The 20,016-nt window shown below is 32.9% G+C and overlaps 1 long non-coding RNA gene and 1 pseudogene across 1 annotated transcript; both read right to left on the reverse strand.

Annotated features, from left to right (window-relative positions):
• Positions 1 to 1,310: 1,310 nt before the first annotated feature.
• LOC146914652 (uncharacterized) lies at positions 1,311 to 5,842 on the reverse strand. The gene is made up of 2 exons (XR_015014344.1): positions 5,112 to 5,842; positions 1,311 to 1,613 (listed from the first exon to the last, which is right to left on the reverse strand). It is a non-coding gene; the product is annotated as an uncharacterized LOC146914652 (long non-coding RNA).
• A 3,291-nt stretch (positions 5,843 to 9,133) lies between these two features.
• On the reverse strand, positions 9,134 to 10,328 carry LOC146914653 (uncharacterized; annotated as a pseudogene).
• Between the last annotated feature and the right edge of the window lie 9,688 nt (positions 10,329 to 20,016).

Here is a 20,016-nt window from a genome sequence, read left to right on the forward strand (position 1 = left end):
TACAATATTTGGTTATGCCGTAATGATAAGGTAACTCGATGGTTAGGGAAGGAGCATCATCTTCTAGAACTTTGGCAAAACCAACCTCGATAATGTGAAATGGGAAGCATATAAACTTGAAACTGCAACACATGACCTTGCACAAACACGTATAAGTCATCAAGAAATCCTTTTACAAGAACATGAAATCTTGTAGGTTGAAATTACTAGACCTGCAGCTGTGCTAAAGGATTCTGCACTAAAAGAGGGATTCTGCACCCGCCTTGGTTCTTATTGATTCTGCACTAAAATAAGAACATTTACCTTCCAGGTTAATTCATTATATCATGATAAAACACAGGTTTCTGAGACATTTAGAGCTACACTCAAATCAAATAGGAGGCGAAGGTTTTAATTCATTCTCAGCATTGGCAGAAACAATTTGAAAATGAGCACAACTCAACATTTTAAGTCTTTCTTTGGACTTAGAAATCACAAATCAACAATGTATTTGAAAGTAAAGGAGCCATACACAGATCTGAATATGTATTTAAAAAACACAGAACAAATTGGAAGGTACCTAAATGAACAAGATCTAAAATTTGGACTTAACAAAAAAAATTGATAAATTATGTTTAAAGTAGAAAATCATAGCATGAAAACCCTGAAGAGTGAGAGGGATTCAAATCATTTCATTAAAAAACAAATATCAACCAAAATTAAGTAATGGCCTCTAAGAAAATTCCATTACGAAACACAAATATCAACGAAAACTATCCTTGGGTTTCACGGACACTTTTGATTGAAGGTGTATCCTGGCGTCCAACACATGTCATGCCTGAGACCGACATGACACCGTCACTTATAATTACATTGAATTATGTCATTTTCTCAATTTTATCGGGGTTGACATGTTTGTGTCAGTGTCGTGTCCGGTGTCTGTGTCCGTGCTTCATAACCAGTCTAGTTTTTAAGTTTCAAAATCAAGTTAAAAGGAACTGAAAATTGGGTTAGCTCTATAAAAACTAAAACGATTCAGACTAAACCTTTAATGATGTAATGAAGTAACTAATGACATAAGTATCTATAACTTGCCATTGTATTTTCTTTAGATATTTCTAATGGCAACATCTTTTAACTTTTTAATGCCAACATATATATTCCAGCACAATCAAGCAACTCTGACAACATATACTGCTTGGAACAATTATCACATTCAATGCAATAGAGCATATTAAAATTAAAAGCATCGAAAGTCCAAACAGAATTTTACTAGAATACATCAATACTAATGACCATCATCCTCATTAATTTTACTAGAAAACTAAATGTTCTTCAAACTAAATGGTTGCATTTCATAAGAGTAGAAGTTTACATGCTGGAGAAATCCTTGGACAAGAAGATAATTCTTCTATAATTTGACTCCTTCCCAAAAGCATTTCATTTGTGGACCTAGTAGTAACGTCGATTGTCATATCTTGTAAAAGCCTCGCATTCTGCAAAATATACTTTGCAAATCGAAGATTATTTGCTGAGCCTTCAAATTTTAAAATTGTACATGTTCTGAGGTGAGACGAAACACATTCAAGAACCGAATTTGGCCATTTCCATTCCTTGGATGAGCTGTACCTCCCCTGTCAAAGGGATGAAAAGCAACATTTATCAAAATATATTTAAAACAGAACAAGCAAACAAATATATTACGCAACAAACCTTACTAATAAAAAGAATTTGAAGCTTGGGACAATGTTGGAGCAATTGTACTATGCCATCCCAGCCAGGAAATAAGCAATCAAACTGTAGGTTAATGTGAATTAAGTTTGGAAACACTGTAAAGCTTTTAATAATAATCTTTTCTGCGTCGTATACGCATAGAAACTCAACATTTTTAACTACATTATAAGGAACATCTACTGCACCGATTTCAGCTCTAACGAACCTAGCCAGGGACATGGAATTAAACTTTTCTAATGCACTGTTTTCGTAAAGTTCGTTATATACAATACGATAAGTCCTCAAATATTCTAGGTTAGGAGAAGCATTAAGAAGTTGTTGGAGAATGTTCTGATTTTTAAAATGAACAAATCTCAAGCGTAGGGTTTTGAGGGACGGAAGATCACCACACAAATTTTCAGCTTCAACCCGTAACCATCTAAGATTGAGAACAACTAGGGTTTGACATGTGAAAATTGTGTCATTCGAGATGCGGGCAACCATGGAGAGATGAAATTCCTCAACACAATGTCGTTTAGCGGCTTCTACCCATGCATCCAAGTTGTTGGAATCAGAATAACTAAATATAGAACGACATTTGAGGCTAAATATTTTGATGAATTGGTTTGACAAACGAGGAGAGAGCATGAATGTATCTATAAAATCACAGAAACGATTGTAGGCGCCGCAGTCATCCACAGTTTTATAGTCGAAGTCAAAGCGAAGAATGGCGAGTGAGTGGCAAAGTGGGGTCCACCGCTTGGAAAGAAGGGTGGTAGTGAAAGCGATTTTGGTGGGAAGAAAAGAGAGTATGTGACATAATAATTCATCAGATAAGTCACTGATTCTATCCATCTTCTTTGAGTCTTCCATCGTTGAGAGAGAGAGAAGTGCTAAAATAGGGTTTGCGATGCGTTGCAGTGATAACCTTTTTTTTTTTTTTTACGTTCTTTTATTTTATTTTATATTAACACCGACAAAGGATACAGCCAATAAACTTTTAGTTACACCCATATTGACGAAAATACCCTTATTTTTTTTTTAAAAAATTTTCAACGATAACCTTAGACCTAATTTCTTTTGATTGAGCTTATAGCGGTGCAATACAATCAACTCTCTGAGTTCTTTCAAAAAAATAAAAAATCAATTCTCTGAGCCTTTGTTTAAAGAAAAAAATATAGCTGTGCAATACATTAATAAAAAAGAAAAAAGTTTTAATAAGCTTTTAACAGTTACCGTTCCTTCAAAAAAAAAAAACAGTTACCGTGGAATGTTTGAAACAAAAAAAAATAATTATGCTTCGTTGTTTGAATTAATTGTGAATTCAATTTAATCAACTATACGTGATCATAAAAAATTACTCCCTCCGTTTCAAAATGAGTGTCGCTTTAGCCAAAAAAAATTGTTTAAAAATGAGGGTCGCTTTCAGTTTCCAATGCAATAATAACTTTTTCTTTTCAATTGCACCCTCCAATTAATACTCTGCACACTACTTCCAAAGTATTACTTTTAAAACTAACCAATAGTTAATAAGGATAATTTGGTAAAATAATCATTCTCTTTCTCTTAATCATTGCATTTCTTAATATGTGTGAACACCTAAAACGACACTCATTTTGAAACGGAGGGAGTATTTAATTTAATCAATTATACGTGATCATAAAAAAGTAGGTAATGTTGAGTTGCTGAAACGCTAAAAACCACTTAAAGGTGAAAATCACTTTATTGGGAGACCTTTTCCCTTGATTTCACATCTTTCATCAACCTTGATCCCCATTCATGGATGTTTGTGAGAGATATGAAAGATATAGGTAAAAGCTAAAAAAATATATATATGAACTTTTAAAGAAATTTTAATTAAATTTGGGTGTAACCGGATATTTATGAACTTTTAGGTTAGTTCACTCGGGATATTTCAGATTGATCAGTCATCAACCATATTTATTTTATATTTCATCAACTGTGAATTTCATGATTAATTCAGACACAATTATACCATCACTAGTATATGGAATGGAAGTATATTTATAAGAAACAAACTCTTCATCACCTTTGTAATATCTGCTACTTAACTTGTTCAACTTCTCATAAGCTCGTGTTTTTGTTAATGTGAATTAATTCCTTTTGTTCACTTGTTTGTAATTTATTGTTGGTTTTGTTAGTTAATAAAGCATCAAATTTAGATTGGGGAATTCAACCCAAGTGGATTAGCTTTCAAATGATCAGCATTTTCTCTATTCTTTCTCTATTCTGCCATGCATTTGATTGAATGTGTGAGGAAGATGAGTATCTTCTGCCATGCATTTTATTGAATAGTGTTTGTTTTATGATTAGGAAAACTAGCAGCATGTGCCATTCCAGCAAAGATAGGAATTATATCAGATAGTTGTGACATAAGAACGAACAGTGAACGATATATATCCAATCATTTGCTGCCACGTCTTTTTTTATATAAATATTTTTTTTTTAATGAACGCCAAATACTACATGTATGTTTGATTTTGTTGGATAACAAACTTGATTTGGTCCATTGGACTAATCAAGTGTTAGGCCCAATTAGCTAATAAGTGATGTAGCCCATAGAAAGTTCTAGAGTCATGTAGAACTAGATTGGTAGGAATATCATTAAGTGTAGTTGATAGAAGAGTGTAGAACTCTCATGAGAGAAGTGTGTAGAACACTCTCTTGAAGTGTGTAGAATGTTATCCTAGGATGTGTCTAGAACTCTCCCTTGGAGCCTATAAAAAGAGGAGAGTTTGTCATTTGTAAATCAATCAAGAAAACAAGAATCAAAGTATCCTCTCCAAGTAATAGAAATAGTTCCTCTCTCAAATATTCTCTCCACCTAAATTCCTCACAAAGTTCTCACTATAATCTTCTCCTATTTTCCAACAGATTTCAACAGGCGCATAATTGATTTTGACGTTTTTTAATGTTCACAACTATAACTATTCTCTCCACCTGAATTGATTATAAGTTAGACTTTGGAGCATTTGTCACTATTGATTGTTAGCCTTGGATGTATTTTTTAACTCACTTTTACATGAATGTATTCAACCATAATTTTAATTTTTTTTTTTACATTCAAATCAATTTTTATCACCGCAAAAGTTGCTAGGTATTACTAGCAAGGAATCGCCACGGTGAATTCACAGGTTGCCTTTCCACTGTTATATTCGCTGCTGTCAGGTTACAAATCAATGCTTCGCCTGAAGCCATAGCAAAATTTATCAACTGATTTCATTTCAAAAGTGTATTTGCTTCAGAGAATATACATTCTAACCCACTTAAAACTAAAATCAATTTTACAAGACCAATCCATTAATAATTAATTTTTGTCACCACAAAACCAAACATACACCAAGTAAACAATCTTAAAAACTGCTAAGGGTCAAAACCATAGAAAGAATTTCATGAACCTGAATAAGTAGGCCAAAGGTCCTATATCTTGCTGAGAAGGTGAACTCAACAACAAACTCTTCCCACCCAAAATAGTTGGAATAACAACACATTGTATCTCACTTGCTACAAACTCACCATAACCTCAGGCAACTCAACACATTATACTAGATGTGTGTTTCTTGTGGCTGAAGATGAAGACGAAGATGAAGTACATTTTACACAATTTCTAGGGCTGTTAGAGCGGTGAAAGTGGCCTCCCAAATATTGACATTTCAATTATATGGTCGTATGACGTATCACTCTATGTAGCTATTTTTAAAAATAAAGTCATAAAATTTATTTTAAAATTAATTGTGATTTTATTTTTTTATTTATTCTATTAATGGGCTCTTTTGACTAACGTTACAGTAAGTGCACTTGGTCAATCCTAATAACTAGGAATTATTCGTTGATCGATCCTCATTACTAGCAATTAGTTTTGTCACGTTCAAATAAGTTACCAATGGACTGCATATATAAGGGTCACACAAGTTCTTCTTGTATATACACTTGCATCCATTTATGATTTATGATATTATAAACATTTGTGTAATTCATAAAGAAATTAAGTTCCCATCCAAATATAGTTCGTGCAACCTTGCTGATTTACATATTGGGATGTTTGCAAAAAGAGAGTGTACTAGTTTTGAGATCAACTCCATCGAGTTATTGATCCCTGGTGATGTAATACTTTTACATGCCTCAATCAAAATCAATAAGTTTACTTATTCTTTATTGTATTACATTTAGAGTTGTATTAGTTTCCTAGTATTTCTTTTTGTTGATTACTTTATAATAAATCTATATCTAATTTTCCAACACACTCAGCTCAAAAAACTAAAGATAAAATTTTTTGACTTCAATTTTTTATATGATGGAGTCATACTATAATCCTCATTAAAAAATAATTTTTGGCTTGGATTTCTTTTCTTGTTTGCTTATTTTTAATCCTTTAACTGATCTTTTTGTTTTTTCTAATTAACATACGATAGATCCGGACATTAATCAGATCCGGACATTAATCGTAATCCTAACACTCATAAATCTCCATAAAACAACCACTAACATTTTTCCCAGCTTTCATATCCCTAACATCAAATGTAACAATGACAATAAAATTGTAAAAATGTAAGCTTCAACGTTTTCATATCATGATTGTGTTATTATTAAAAGCTGCTATAACTTGGGCTCCCACCATTCATGTGTCAGTTGGGTAGCCGGCACATGAATGGAGTGAGCGCAAGTAATAGTGGCATTTAAAAACAACATAGTTATGATTGAAAACATTGAAGCTTAACTCATATAGTTTTATTGTTCCTTGTCCTTTGATGTTTGAGATGTAAAAATTGATCAATATGTTAGTGACGGTTTTATGCGAATTTTTTCTACAGTTAATGTTTCGGTTAATGTTGTCACTATTGATGGATGATATAATTGTTGGGTATGATTTTAATCATCCGAATTTGAATTTTAAAGGGAGGCATAGCTCAAATGCCTTTACAACTTTTTTAATTTTATTAGGTCATATCTCTAAGTTGCTAGATTAATATGGAACTAGTATTATAATCAAACTTCATTCAATTTTTGTATTTCATGATTTCACCATTCTTTCTATTTCATTAATTATTTCAAAATTTTACTGTTGGATTTCAGCAAGTTGGATAAACCTTATGCATCAGTTCAAATTTCCCAAAAAAAAAAATTCATCTCATCATTGTTGTTATTAATTTATTATTATTTGATTGCATGTATTATTCACGATGATTATATTCATAAACTTGAGTTGCAGATTCGCGAATTCGCTTACTGAAACTTGAGTTGCAGATTTTATCCCCTAACATATCCACATGTATAGTGCCCACCCCAAAATAAGAAAATATGATTAAGCGACTATCATGTAATTGTTTCTTATGTATAAGCTATTTTGAAAACAAAAGATAAAATAAAGTGAAATTGTTTTCATAGAAGTTATAAGCTGTTTAATAAGCTATTCTAGCAAGTCTATGGAAATAAATTGAAATTAGGTTATATATCGACATGGCATAAGTTGTTTTGGTTTGTGCTTCACAGGAGAAAGTTGAACAGGTAACTCTATCATTATCTTGTCTGATTAGTCTTGTAGTGTATGCAACTTGAATCTCGTAGTCTTCTTATCATTGGGAGCTCCAAACATTGACCACATTTGTCCAGAAAGTCATAAAATTATCAGACCGTTACAACATCATCGGTCAAAATCCAGTCGCAATTGGTTGCAAATGATTATGACAATTTCAACTATAGCTGAGATATGATTAGTTGATGAACACATTTTTCGTATTTCAACTTTTGCAGGTAATTATGGTATTATGTTTAGCCTAATTCCATAATATTGGTATGTTTCTGAATTGATCCTTTTTCCTATGACAGGTTTTGAGTGAAATATCGCCCCTTGTTGTGAAACATCTTGAGCGTGATCATGCGGGAAATATATTTGCATTCTCTATAGAAATGGAGGAAACAGAAGTGTTTTACAATTGACATAGTCTCTTGATGCTCTTACAGGTAAATATTACAAAGAGGTCATGAATTCCCTTTAGAATTAACACTAACATTTTCATCTAAATTTTCTGAAGACTATGAGTAAAATATTTATATTTCAACACCGAGTTGTAGATATGGCATTGAGTGGGTGTTACAATTATAGTAAAACCTAAATCCAGTCCGCGTGAGCGTAGCTCAGTTGGTAAGGACAATGCATAATATATGCAAGGGAAAAATAGTTAAACTTACAAAAATGAAGAAAAATGAAAAATAAAATCAAAGGGAAAAACAAATAAACCTTTCAAAAGTTGGAACCCCCAGTAACGGGAGTCGAAGCCAAAGCTGCTCCCCTCACTTGATTGGTTAAAGTTGGAACCGGTGCAACTGTTTTTTTTTTTAGTTTGAAAGAAAAGGCACGGCTGAATTCAGTGATGATGAACTCTGATTAGATAGTTTTAAGTGTCTAATCAGAGTTCGCCATCGCTAAAATCAGCTTCGCCTTTTCTTTTTAAAAAAAGAAAATAGCTACACCGGCTGCTTTAACCGATCAAGCGATCGGAGTAGCTGCGGCTTCGGTTCCCGTTAACAGGGTTCCAACTTTCGGAATGTTTATTTGTTTTTTCCCTTTGTTTTTATTATTCTATTTTCTTTATTTCTTTAGTTTAATTAGTTTTCCCTTTAAGGGTTTCGCAAGATCAAACTAATTTCACACTTGTATCAAAATTGGATCATAGCTAGAAATATAGATGTCTCATAGCCATCTGCATTATAAATAAAGTTGTGCTTTCATGTAAAATTCATATAATGACAGTAAAAATGTATGTAGTTTCTGAAGCAGAAACATTAATATGTATGTTTTAAAAATATTGGTTCAGGCATAGATAGGAAAACTTAGTCCAAAATCTATAAATATAAACAACAATGCTAATCAAAACCAAATCAACCCACACCGTGAAAATTTACTAGTTCTTCTATATGTTACATAAATATGGTGTTACCCCTTTTAATACAATGATTATAATTACCCCCAAATTAATACACAGATGTATAATTAAGATTATTATATATCCATTTGAACACATTTAACCATGACTATGTCAAACACTATTTGTTCTTTACAATTAGTTGCTTCAACTAGACTAAGAATAACACAATCACTTCATTTCATAAATCAGAACAGTTTAATAAAATCAAGTGCTTCACACAAACTTAAAATGCAAATCAGGGTCGAACAACTTCTATAAGGTGATATGAATGCTCCTAGTTTCAGTCCAAGAAGAGGTATAGTATAGAACAAGGATTAAATACAAATACAGATTGACAATAAGGTGATATGAATGCAATTGCCCAAATAAGACACCAACTTATGAGACCTTATTGGCAAATATAAATTGTTGTTTCTTCCAAATACAACAGATTGTCCATACGATGATGTGAATGCAATTGCCGGCCATATTGTCTTTAAGACCTTTGTTGTTTCTCAGAAAGCAATCTTAGCAAGAAGCATAAAAGGATAGAATACTTTGTCAATGTTGACAATAAATGGATCAATAATTAAAATACCTAACGTAAAGATGAACCGATCAATCCCATTGAAATTGTGGTAGAACCCAAAGATGTGACATCCGGTTGAAGGAAATTGGTAAAGATTGACTACGGAAACTTCCATCCTTCGCATTATGGATTTGTAACTCTAAATCATCTCCATCGCCATCGTAAATTAAATAAATTGAATCCTTTTCAAACTTGGGGAAACAAGAGGCTGGCAAAGAAATTGAATCGCCGATTCCAACAAATAAAATGTTGTTTTCCAAACTGTCAAGTATGTTGAAATGTTTAACTTTTCCACTCATAGCATCCAGTTCCAATTTGTAAACGTAGAGTTTGCATAAACGCTTGCGAGGATCAATTAAACATCTTTTCACCATCCATAGGTCTCCGGTCAATGATTTCACAAAATAACCATGCCCTCCATAATGATATTGTTCTGGAAAAAAATTCTGAGTACTAGCCATCTCATAACAGGCAGAATTGTTGAACCCGAAGCTTAAAATGGTGTCTCCGTTGCCAACAGCAAATATCAGACCTTTATAAAATACAACATCAGTGACATAAAATCCATATCTGTTTACACGAATCCAAGATGATTGACTTGCTCTTTTGAAAGCGAGAGAACCACAATTGTAAATCGCTGCAACCACGTAATTACTCGGGCTTGTAATCGGGTCATCAGACAAGGTAACCTTGTAAACAGATTGGAGAGGTGGCAGACTAATGGGAGCTACACAATACTTAAAAGGATTCGCTAGTGTTATGGTTTTGTTGTCATCCACCAATGCAAGCCAACCATGGCTAACGCCCAAACACACCGTCATTTCATTGATTGAAGGATGGGATAATTGAATAGAGTACTCTTTCTCACTAAGAATACCATACAAAGATCTCTTCTTCGTCTGTGATATTGTACGTATATGAGAATTATTGTATGAGAGGATCATCAACATAGGATGGACATTAATCCTAAATTGATGATTTTTATGGTTAAGATGATTTGCAACTAATAGCCAAGTCTTGCACACCACACGAAACCTAACATGATCTATGTGTTCTTCCAACTTCTCAAGAACCAAACTAAGAGGTAGACCTTCTAAATTTGCCCAATCTACCTTCCTCATTGCCTATCATAATAAATAAATATTATGGATTTTATTAGAAATAAATTATACCATCTACAACATGCTGAGCAACATAGATTATAGAATTAACTTATACAAAAGTGCTTATCATAATAAACAGTAATGCCATAAGCTGCAAATGAAGTTATTTAATCCAAACAAGAAATATTGCCATATTAAAGTAGACTGTGTATTTGCATGAGAGTCTTTTGGGAGAGCCTATGAAAACAAGCTTATTATGGCATGTCCATAAGCTCTAGAAAAATAGATTATGCAAACAAGTTATAACTTACATAGAAACAATTTGACTTTATTTTATCTTTCGTTATAAAAATAGCTTTGACATAAGTGTTTACGCTATAAGTGTTTAATTATTCTGTTTATCCATATAGGGGCCTTGCTAATTGCTATTACTGAAAAACAAACAAGTTAAAAAAAGAGCATAAGAAGAAAAAAAAAGATAAGCTTTATGATAATGGATGCAATACAGAAAAATAAAAATCCAACCAATTTATGGAGAATGAAAAGACGAAGGATGGAAGAAACCTGAATTGGTGAGAAACCTTTTGATCGTTGGTGAGAAAGCTTATGAAAAGGTTTTACTCTTCGCTGAGCTTTTATTTGTTGTTTTAGGGTTTAAGCAATTGGGTTTGGGCTTTGATTTTTTCTTTTCTTTCATTTATCATTTAAAAAGTGTAACAAACTACTTTTTTATCATCTCAATTATACTCTTAAATAACTTTTTTTATAATGAATATCTTTGTTGGTTCCTTCAAAAAAAGATCTTTGTTGCTGTCATTAAAAAAATAACAATGTAGATTATATTTTTACTTTAAAATTATTTTAAGAATGCTAGCAACACACACTCTTTGATGAGTTATGATTGGTGAACACCCTTTATTTCAATCCACCCTTTATACCACTCTTGATGTGGCATCATTTGCATTGCTGGAAATTGATTTTATTTTAGCTTGGATGTAGCTTGAACTTTCGGTGAAGAAGAAGGGTGTGGAAGAGGAGAAGGGCAGCCATGAATTGGGTTGTGACAGGGAGGAAGTGAGAGACGACGATGAGAAGAAGAGGAGGCAGATACACGATTTGTTAATTATTTTTATGAGAACAAATAATTGTTGTTTTAATATTAAATCTCAGTCTTTAGATGTGTTTTTATCACACGTCATGCCTCTGTTGACCTAAATGGAGCGTTACGTAAATGGAGCATACCTGAACTCCCTCTCTCAACCCTCACACTCTCTTCCCCATCATTTCTTTCTTTCTCTTTCTCCCACCTCCACTGGGCCTCCGACCTTATTCCAGCCACCCTCTCTCTCCACCGTCGCTGTTTTTTTATGTCATTGTTGTACCTCTAAAACACCTTTTGAATTCAACTAACAAAACAACAAAAAAGATGTATCATGAGTTGGTTGCTATGGCTGCCACCACCGCCGCCATGACGCGGTGCCGACTCAGTTGACTAGAGACCATGACAAGCTATTTGAGCGAGCTCTGTTGACCGGTGGGAGAAGATCGCAAAACAAGTTTCCGATAAGGTTGCGACAGAAACTAAGGATCACTATGAAGCTTTGGTTCCTTATATACACGAAATTGATTTGGGTCGGGTTGAGGTTCCGACTTATTCTTATGAATCGATTGTGAGTGGTGGTGGTGGTGGAGGTGGTTGGTAGCGGTAGAGAAGTCAGCAAAGAAGAGAAGGGAGCAGAAGTGAGAAGTGACATATCTGTTATATTACAAAATTACCCGTATTTTTGTAGTTGGACAAAATTACCCCCAATTTAATCAATGCCACATAAAGGATGTATAAGAGTGGTTTGCCACATGGGGTGGTAGATGTATCAAAACTCCTCTTTGATTGATTGAAATTCACACGGATCCCACCAAATCATGTGGGTTCTATTATAAATTTGATGGGACTCATGTGGATTTTAACCAATCAAAGAGTGTGTTGAAAAGTGTGTGTGTGTTTTTTTTTTTTAAAAGTGTGTGTTGTTAGCATTTCTCAAAATATTTTGATTTTGAATGAAATTATATGTATAGATAATAAATATTTTGAACTTTCATATTGTAACAAACTATACTTATATTTTTCAATGATATTAACAATATAACAAATATAATATAAATTTTTCCTTTAAACAAAATATAATATAAATTCTTAATCTATTTATACTATATATGTAGGAAATAACCCTTTTTAGCTCTTTTGAGCTGACTTTTTCTCTTTCTAAAAATGCCCTCAATTTTCAATACAAATAACACATGTGACAAATAGATAAAAATAAATTTAAATATTAAAGAATATAACAAACGTGATATTAATATAGATGTTTGATTTGTTTTTCCTTTATGATTTAAAAGTGTAACAAACTAAATGAGTATATTAATACTTACTTTTTCATTATACCTATTATACCTTTAAACAACTTTCTCTATAATAAAGGTTTTTGTTGGTGTCATTAAAAAAATAACAATGTAGATTATATTTTTTTGTTATATTGTTGGTGTTATTGAAATAGATAATCATAGTTAGTTTGCTTTGTTATAACTTGAAAGCAACAAACATTTATATTTTTAGTTTTAATCAAAATCAAATTTTCATAAAATAAAAAAAACACCGTTCATAATTTTTATACGTTAACCCAATAAAAAAGAGCGGAAAGACAGACACGTGAGTGCCCGTTTCTTCACTAGTATTTTATAATGACACCAACAAAATAACATTCTTTTGTCAAATTTGTTTAAGGACATAATTTAAAGTGAAAAAAATTGTCTAAAATTATGTATATTCTCTTTATATTTACTAGCGAAAAGACGGACACTCTTTTTATTACGCTAATGTTTGAAAATTATGAACGGTGTTTTTTATATGAAATTTTGATTTTGATTAAAATTAAAAATATTAATGATTTTTACATTCATATTATAACAAATCAAACTAACCATGATTATCTATTTCAATGACACCACTAATATAACAAAAAAATATAATCTACAAAGTTGTTTAAGGGTATAATTGAGATAATGAAAATGTAAGTATATATATATATATATATATATATATATATATATATATATACTCATTTAATTTTTTACACTATAAAGAAAAAATATTGAACATATACTCATACCGGTTTGTTACCTTTTTTTAATATTTAAATTTATTCTTATCTATTTTTACATGTGTTATTTTAATTGAAAATTAAGGGCATTTTTGGAAAGAGAAAAAGTCAACCCAAAAATGCTAAAAGAGGTTATTTTCTTTATATATAGTATAGAATAGATACATAATATATATACTAGCGAAAAGATGGACTCTCACGTGCCCGTCATCCAAAACCCTGCATCTACAACCTTACAGATAAGTCAGCTCTTTACCATTTGAGTCAACCTTCATTCGCTTTCCAATTTTATTCCAGCTACAAAGAATACATTGCAAAATCCTTGAATGCAATTATAGTTCATTTATTTTTAATTAGTGATTTTGATCCTAATATTTTTAAATTTAATATTTGATCTCCTAATTTATATTTTTTTGTCACTTGTGTATTTTGTTTGTGGTTGAAAGTGATATGATTATTTGAAAACTTAGTTGATGTCTAAGTAGATTTTCATTTAACAAATAATTTTTTTCATTAATATGAATATTAATCTATAAAACAAAAGTAACTAAATTTGAATAAAAATTTTTGTTGACGTCTAAAATGTATTTCAAATGTATACTAAAAAAAAGTAACTAAATTTGAGTTAAGACACGGTCTAGATGGATTTTCGCTTAATAGATCATTCATTTTATCAATTTAATCGCTACATAAACATCACCATTACAACCTCTAGTTCCTGAAGATAAATTAATCTAGAAAGCAGAGAAGAATGGTATGTACTATGTACTCGGTGCGTAGTGTCTATAGTATTTGTGTTACTGGACTTGCTAAAAACTCTCATAGCAACTTATTTGGAGATTGAAAGTATTCCCAAATATTAAGAATCTTGTTTGTAGGGGTTGTTTTCCTACCAGAGCTCGTTTAAGCAGTAGAGGTATGCATTGTCCCATTAATTGTGTGCTTTGTGATAGCAATTATGAAGAGAAAATTCATGTCTTTTTAGAGTGTCCCAGTGCTATGCATATTTTGCGTAAGCCTCATCTTTGGGACAAGATTGATCGAGCTCTTAGACAAAATTATAATATGGACAAGGTGGTCTTTACTATGCTTTCCACTCTTGACCCTTCTCAAAGTGCTCCTTTAGGTACAATTATGTGGAGCATTTGGAAGCGAAGGAACCTAAAGTTATGACAACACAAAGATGAGACAAATGATCAAGTTATGATTAGAGCAACGACTCTCTTAGAAGACTGCAAAGTCACGAAAATCATTAGAAACGCAGGTGGCACAACTTCAACTGTATCTCATCAAGAGCCAAGCAGACATATATGATTTGATTGGAAAGACTAGTGAGGGTTAGGTACAAATGCAATATTGATGCCTCCTTCTCCTCACTTAACCGATTTGGTATTGGAGTGTGTATTAGTGATGATGATGGTGACTTTGTGTCTGCGCGAATTGAGTGGTTTCCTCCTCTATGTGATGTTACGATAGGAGAAGCAGTTGGGTTACATACGGCGCTGCAATGGGTATCAGTCCTCCACTTTGATAAGGTTGACATTTTTTAAGACTCACACTAGGTCGTGGATTTCTTTCATACATGGGTAGATAATGATAGTGAACTTGGATGTATTATTACTGCATGTAGACACATATTTAAGGATAGTTTTCATTTGACATAGTCTCTTGATGCTCTTACAGGTAAATATTGGAAGAGTTCATGAATTCCTTTAGAATTAACACTAACATTTTCATCTATGATTTCTCTATGTTTGTGTACGTGTATTAATTTTAAATATTATTACACAACAAGTGTGAAGAAGATAACTTGGAGAGCAAAAAAACAAGTTTAGCTTAGTGATTATTTCTTATATGCTATTGATACTCTATGATAGTTAATGTGTTCCTACAATAAGATATATACACATATATATGTTATTGTAGGAACACATTAACTATCCTCCATTAACAATCTCAAGCAAGGTTAAAAATATGTTTTGGAGTATTTCACTGAGTTGAAAACTTTGTGGGAAAGAACTTCATTCTCATCGTCCTCTTCCCAGTTGTACTTGTCATGTTCATTGTAGATGTGCTGCAATGAGAGTTAACAAAGAATACAGAGTTGAAGATCAAATCATCCACTTTCTCACTGGCCTCAATGATCAGTTTTCAGTTGTGAAAACTCAAGTACTCTTACTTCATCCTTTGCCTTCTCTAAACAAGGTTTTCTCTTTGGTTTTTCAAGAAGAGAGCAACAATGTGTCTCCTCCTTCTCTTCCAGCTTCTCTTGAAGAAGGTTCTGTTCTTTTGAATGCTTCAGATGCTATAAGGCCTCAAGGACGTGGTAGAGGCTCATTTAACATGCCTTCTCTTAGATTTTGCACCTTCTGCGATAGATACAATCACACAATTGAGTATTGCTATCAAAAACATGGTTTCCCTAACAAACCTAATTCACAAAGCTAATACAAATTCTCAAGCTAATGCCACTTCAGTTGAAACTTCTGATGCAAACAATGTATCTGGTAGTATTAGTTTGGCTCAGGATAAGATTGATCAACTTGTATTATTGCTTCATCAACAAGCAAATTTGGTTTCCTCAGTTTCCAACCCTTCTCTTGGCCCCACTACCAATCACATAAGTTTTTCCCCAAAAATCACTTATGGTTACACTGCTTCCTCTTCTTCTGCAGGTATATTCAGTGTTAATTCATGTTCATTACCCTCTGATTCTCTTTGAATTATTGATTCAGGTGCTAATGAGCATTTATGTAGTAATTTGTCTCATTTTACTTCTCTTTATCATATCGAATTAATTCAGGTGCTAATGAGCATTTATGTAGTAATTTGTCTCATTTTACTTCTCTTTATCATATCGAATTAATTCAGGTGCTAATGAGCATTTATGTAGTAATTTGTCTCATTTTACTTCTCTTTATCATATCAAACCTGTCTAGTCCTCAGTTTTACCTTACAAATGTGTTATATTCACCAACATTCAAGTTGAATCTTATTTCAATAGCTAAAATGTGTGAGTCTTTGTCTTGTATTTTTCACTTCTCTGCTAATCAATGCCTTATACAGGACAAAACATCATTGAAGATGGTTGGTTTGGCTAATTAACAAGATGGCTTATACAAGTTTCATGTTTCCAATTTAGCTTCTGTAAATTATATTTCTAGCACAATAAATGTACCATGTACCCCTATCCCTTCAGTTACTTGTAATTCAAGTCATTCTATTCCTGTTAAAGCCTTATGGCATTTTAGATTGGGACATTTATCTCATTAAAGAATGGATAAAATGTCATCTTTGTATTCTTCTATTAGTGATGATAATAAACCAACCTGTGGCATTTGTCATTTTGCAAAACAAAAACACGTTCCCTTTACTTCAAGTTTATCTCATGCCTCATCCAATTTTGAACTTTTGCATCTTGACATATGAGTAGAGCTGTCAAAACGGGCCGGGCCTTACGGGCCGGCCCGAAAGCCCGAATTAAATGCAGGGCCTGGGCCGAAAATTTGGAGCCCGAATCAATTCAGGGCTTTTTGGCCCGGCCCGAAAAAGCCCGGAGCCCGGTAGGGCTAGCCCGGTCGGGCCGCGGGCGGCCCGCAAGCCCGCCAAAAAATACAATTTTTTTTTTTTGTCTTTGTGTGTATATGAAATTCAGTTCTTAGTTCTCACACAGGCGCCAGACAATACCATCTTCGCAAGCTCACTCACGTCTCAGAATTAATATAAAATAATATCCAGTCAATTGAGAACCCTTTTTTTTCGTATTAATGTTAGTTTTTTTTTTTTTTGGTGACATTAGATGTGCAAAAGTGCAACACTTATAAACTTCAACTGTTCAACATCACACTCATGTTAATTACATCCAAGTGATTGCCTCGATATTTCATTTTCAACTTATTTTAATAAAATTATTTTTTGATTTTTTTAAAAAAAAAAAAAAAAAGATACGGGCCAGGGCCGGCCCGTTAGCCCGGGAGCCCGTGCAGGGCTGGGCGCTCGGGCCCCAATTTTTCAGCCCATATTCGAACCGGGCTTTTTAGCCCGGCCCTAAAAAGCCCGTTGCCCGACCGGGCCGGGCCTAAACGGGCCGGGCCGCCCGTTTTGACAGCTCTACATATGAGGTCCTTTGTCTGTTTCTTCTGTGCATTGTCATAGATATTTTTTTAACTACTGTTGATGATCATAGTAGGTTTTTGTGGATCATTTTGCTTAAGTCTAAAGCTGAAGTTGCTCATCATGTCCAATCATTTATTAAAACTAGACCGTCGACCCGTGCTTCGCACGGGTCATATCAATTGTAACAACCTACAATATGATATACCGTGTATAAACACATGTTATGAAATAATTCGCATGGTAATGATTAATGTTCCCCAAAAACCACTTTGAATACCTTATGGTTTGCCTTTAGAGACCAAAAAACACAATACCATTGTTTTCGCTTCCAATACTATAAGAGTCATTTTTTTTTTTTGGAAACTCATAAATAAAACATAATTTATTATATATTAGACTTCTCTAAATATCACAATTGACGTTACATTAGTATTGTGACCGTCTTGTTTAGATACCAACATCTTCAACACTTTCTTTGAAGTAACCATGATATAGTAACATACAATTGACCATGAAAAACACATACATCGACAGATATATACCAACATATTTTTAGTGATTGACTCTGACTTTTGGTGATTGTCATTGCAAATAAAATAACTAAGAGAAATTGTCTACGTTGAAACTACTTGCAAACAAATATCAAAATTATTGTAATTGATATACATACGCATGAATAGTAATTTAACTATTTAAACTATTATACATTACGAAAGACTTCTCTATAGTTGAACTATTTACGCTCACACTAAATACGACAATAAAGCTATATATAACCAAACAGTAATTGCTTAACACATCATTCTTATTTACAACAAAGCTTCCCATCAATGATAGTCACCAACAAAGCAGGTTGGGTACATGAGCGAAAATACTATTCAACACCTGCTCCATTTCACATATGATTGCCAGTACAAATATGTTGCATGCCTATGAACATTAGCCTTGCTGATATTTGTATTTATAAGAAAATTAATTATACAATTAGAATGTAAAAAAAAATTAACTACATGAACCTACAATGCTACAATAGGTTAAGGTAGAAGACATGAATTCAAATAACTTGAGAAGTCATGTGAACGACAGAAAGACACACACAGAAGTTAAAACAAAATTCATGCAAAAACATGTCAATCCATTATGATACTAACATCAAGATGCTGCTCAAACTGAATAAAAGTTCCTCTTGCATAACATGTACTTGTTCCAATTGAAGCTTGTATTTGAACTTTCTAGCGCCTAATTCATACGATTTGGCAGCAACAAAATACCTTTCAGAGGATCACCAACTCATAACAGTTTCATTCTCCATCAGATCAACACATGAACTCAAATCTATAGCCATACAACCAACAATAAAATAAGAAAAAAATTAACAAAATTCATAAATCAAAAAGGATAAACAAAATAGATGAAAGAAATTATGGGGGGTGACCGGAAAGAGAAGGAAGAATAAGATAATAGAAGGGGAGAGGAGAAGTTGTGTAAGAGGTAGATAAGAGAGAAAGCCACCAAATTTATATACTCTAGATTTCTAATGCATCTAGCATGTGCATACATTACGGTTAATAGAACTGCATCTTTAAAATAAATATTGATTTTATGTGCTGCCAACATTGGTAATACTACACAGCCACACATTAATTAATGAAGCATTGGAATTGCACAGCCATTGAAAAGGTGCATTGAAATACATTAGCCATCGGCAGACTCCAAAGGTTGTGTGTGGGTGGGAAATTTAAAAATTGAACTTAGCTTAATCCCTTAACATTGAAAGCGGATACAATTTTCATAAAAGAATGCACTAAATGTGGCATTAGAATAGGAAAGGTCACAACTATAGTCAAGCTATTAAAAATTTCGATTTTAAAAAACAGAAGGGGGGATGCAAGGAATTTTTGAATTTCAAATTGCACATTTTAAGGAGGGAATTTTTTTAGGGTTACATTTTAGCATTTAATGATGGGTGATTAGAGGGAAAAATCTAGGTTAAACAATAGCAAGACGTAACAACTTTCAAGAATAAGGGATGATTCAAAATCAGTTTCGTGTCAACCCAAAATTTATCAGATCAGATAATGGCCCTGAATACCTACTTTCTGATTTTTATGCTTCTTGTGGGATAATACATCAGAAATCTTGTGTTGAAACTAGTACAAAAAAGTCTTTTTAAGTAGGGTGAATTTGACATTTTAAGTGGGTTAGGGATCCCACTTATAGGTGGCCGACTTAATAACTATTATGATTTTAAGTCAGACCAATCTTCTGACTTAAAAATGTTTTATTAAGTCGGATCACCCCACTTAAAATATGTTTATTAAGTCGGTTCACCCCGCTTAAAAAGGTTCAAAACCATAAAAAAAATCAGTTTTTAAGTCTATGACGTGATCCCACTTAATAACCTGCTCAAGAAGGAAGAAAAAAAAAATCACAGT

This window comes from Medicago sativa, chromosome 6 (assembly GCF_051527215.1).
Source record: "Medicago sativa cultivar Bolivia chromosome 6, Bolivia_mono, whole genome shotgun sequence".
Classification (NCBI taxonomy): Eukaryota; Viridiplantae; Streptophyta; class Magnoliopsida; order Fabales; family Fabaceae; genus Medicago; species Medicago sativa.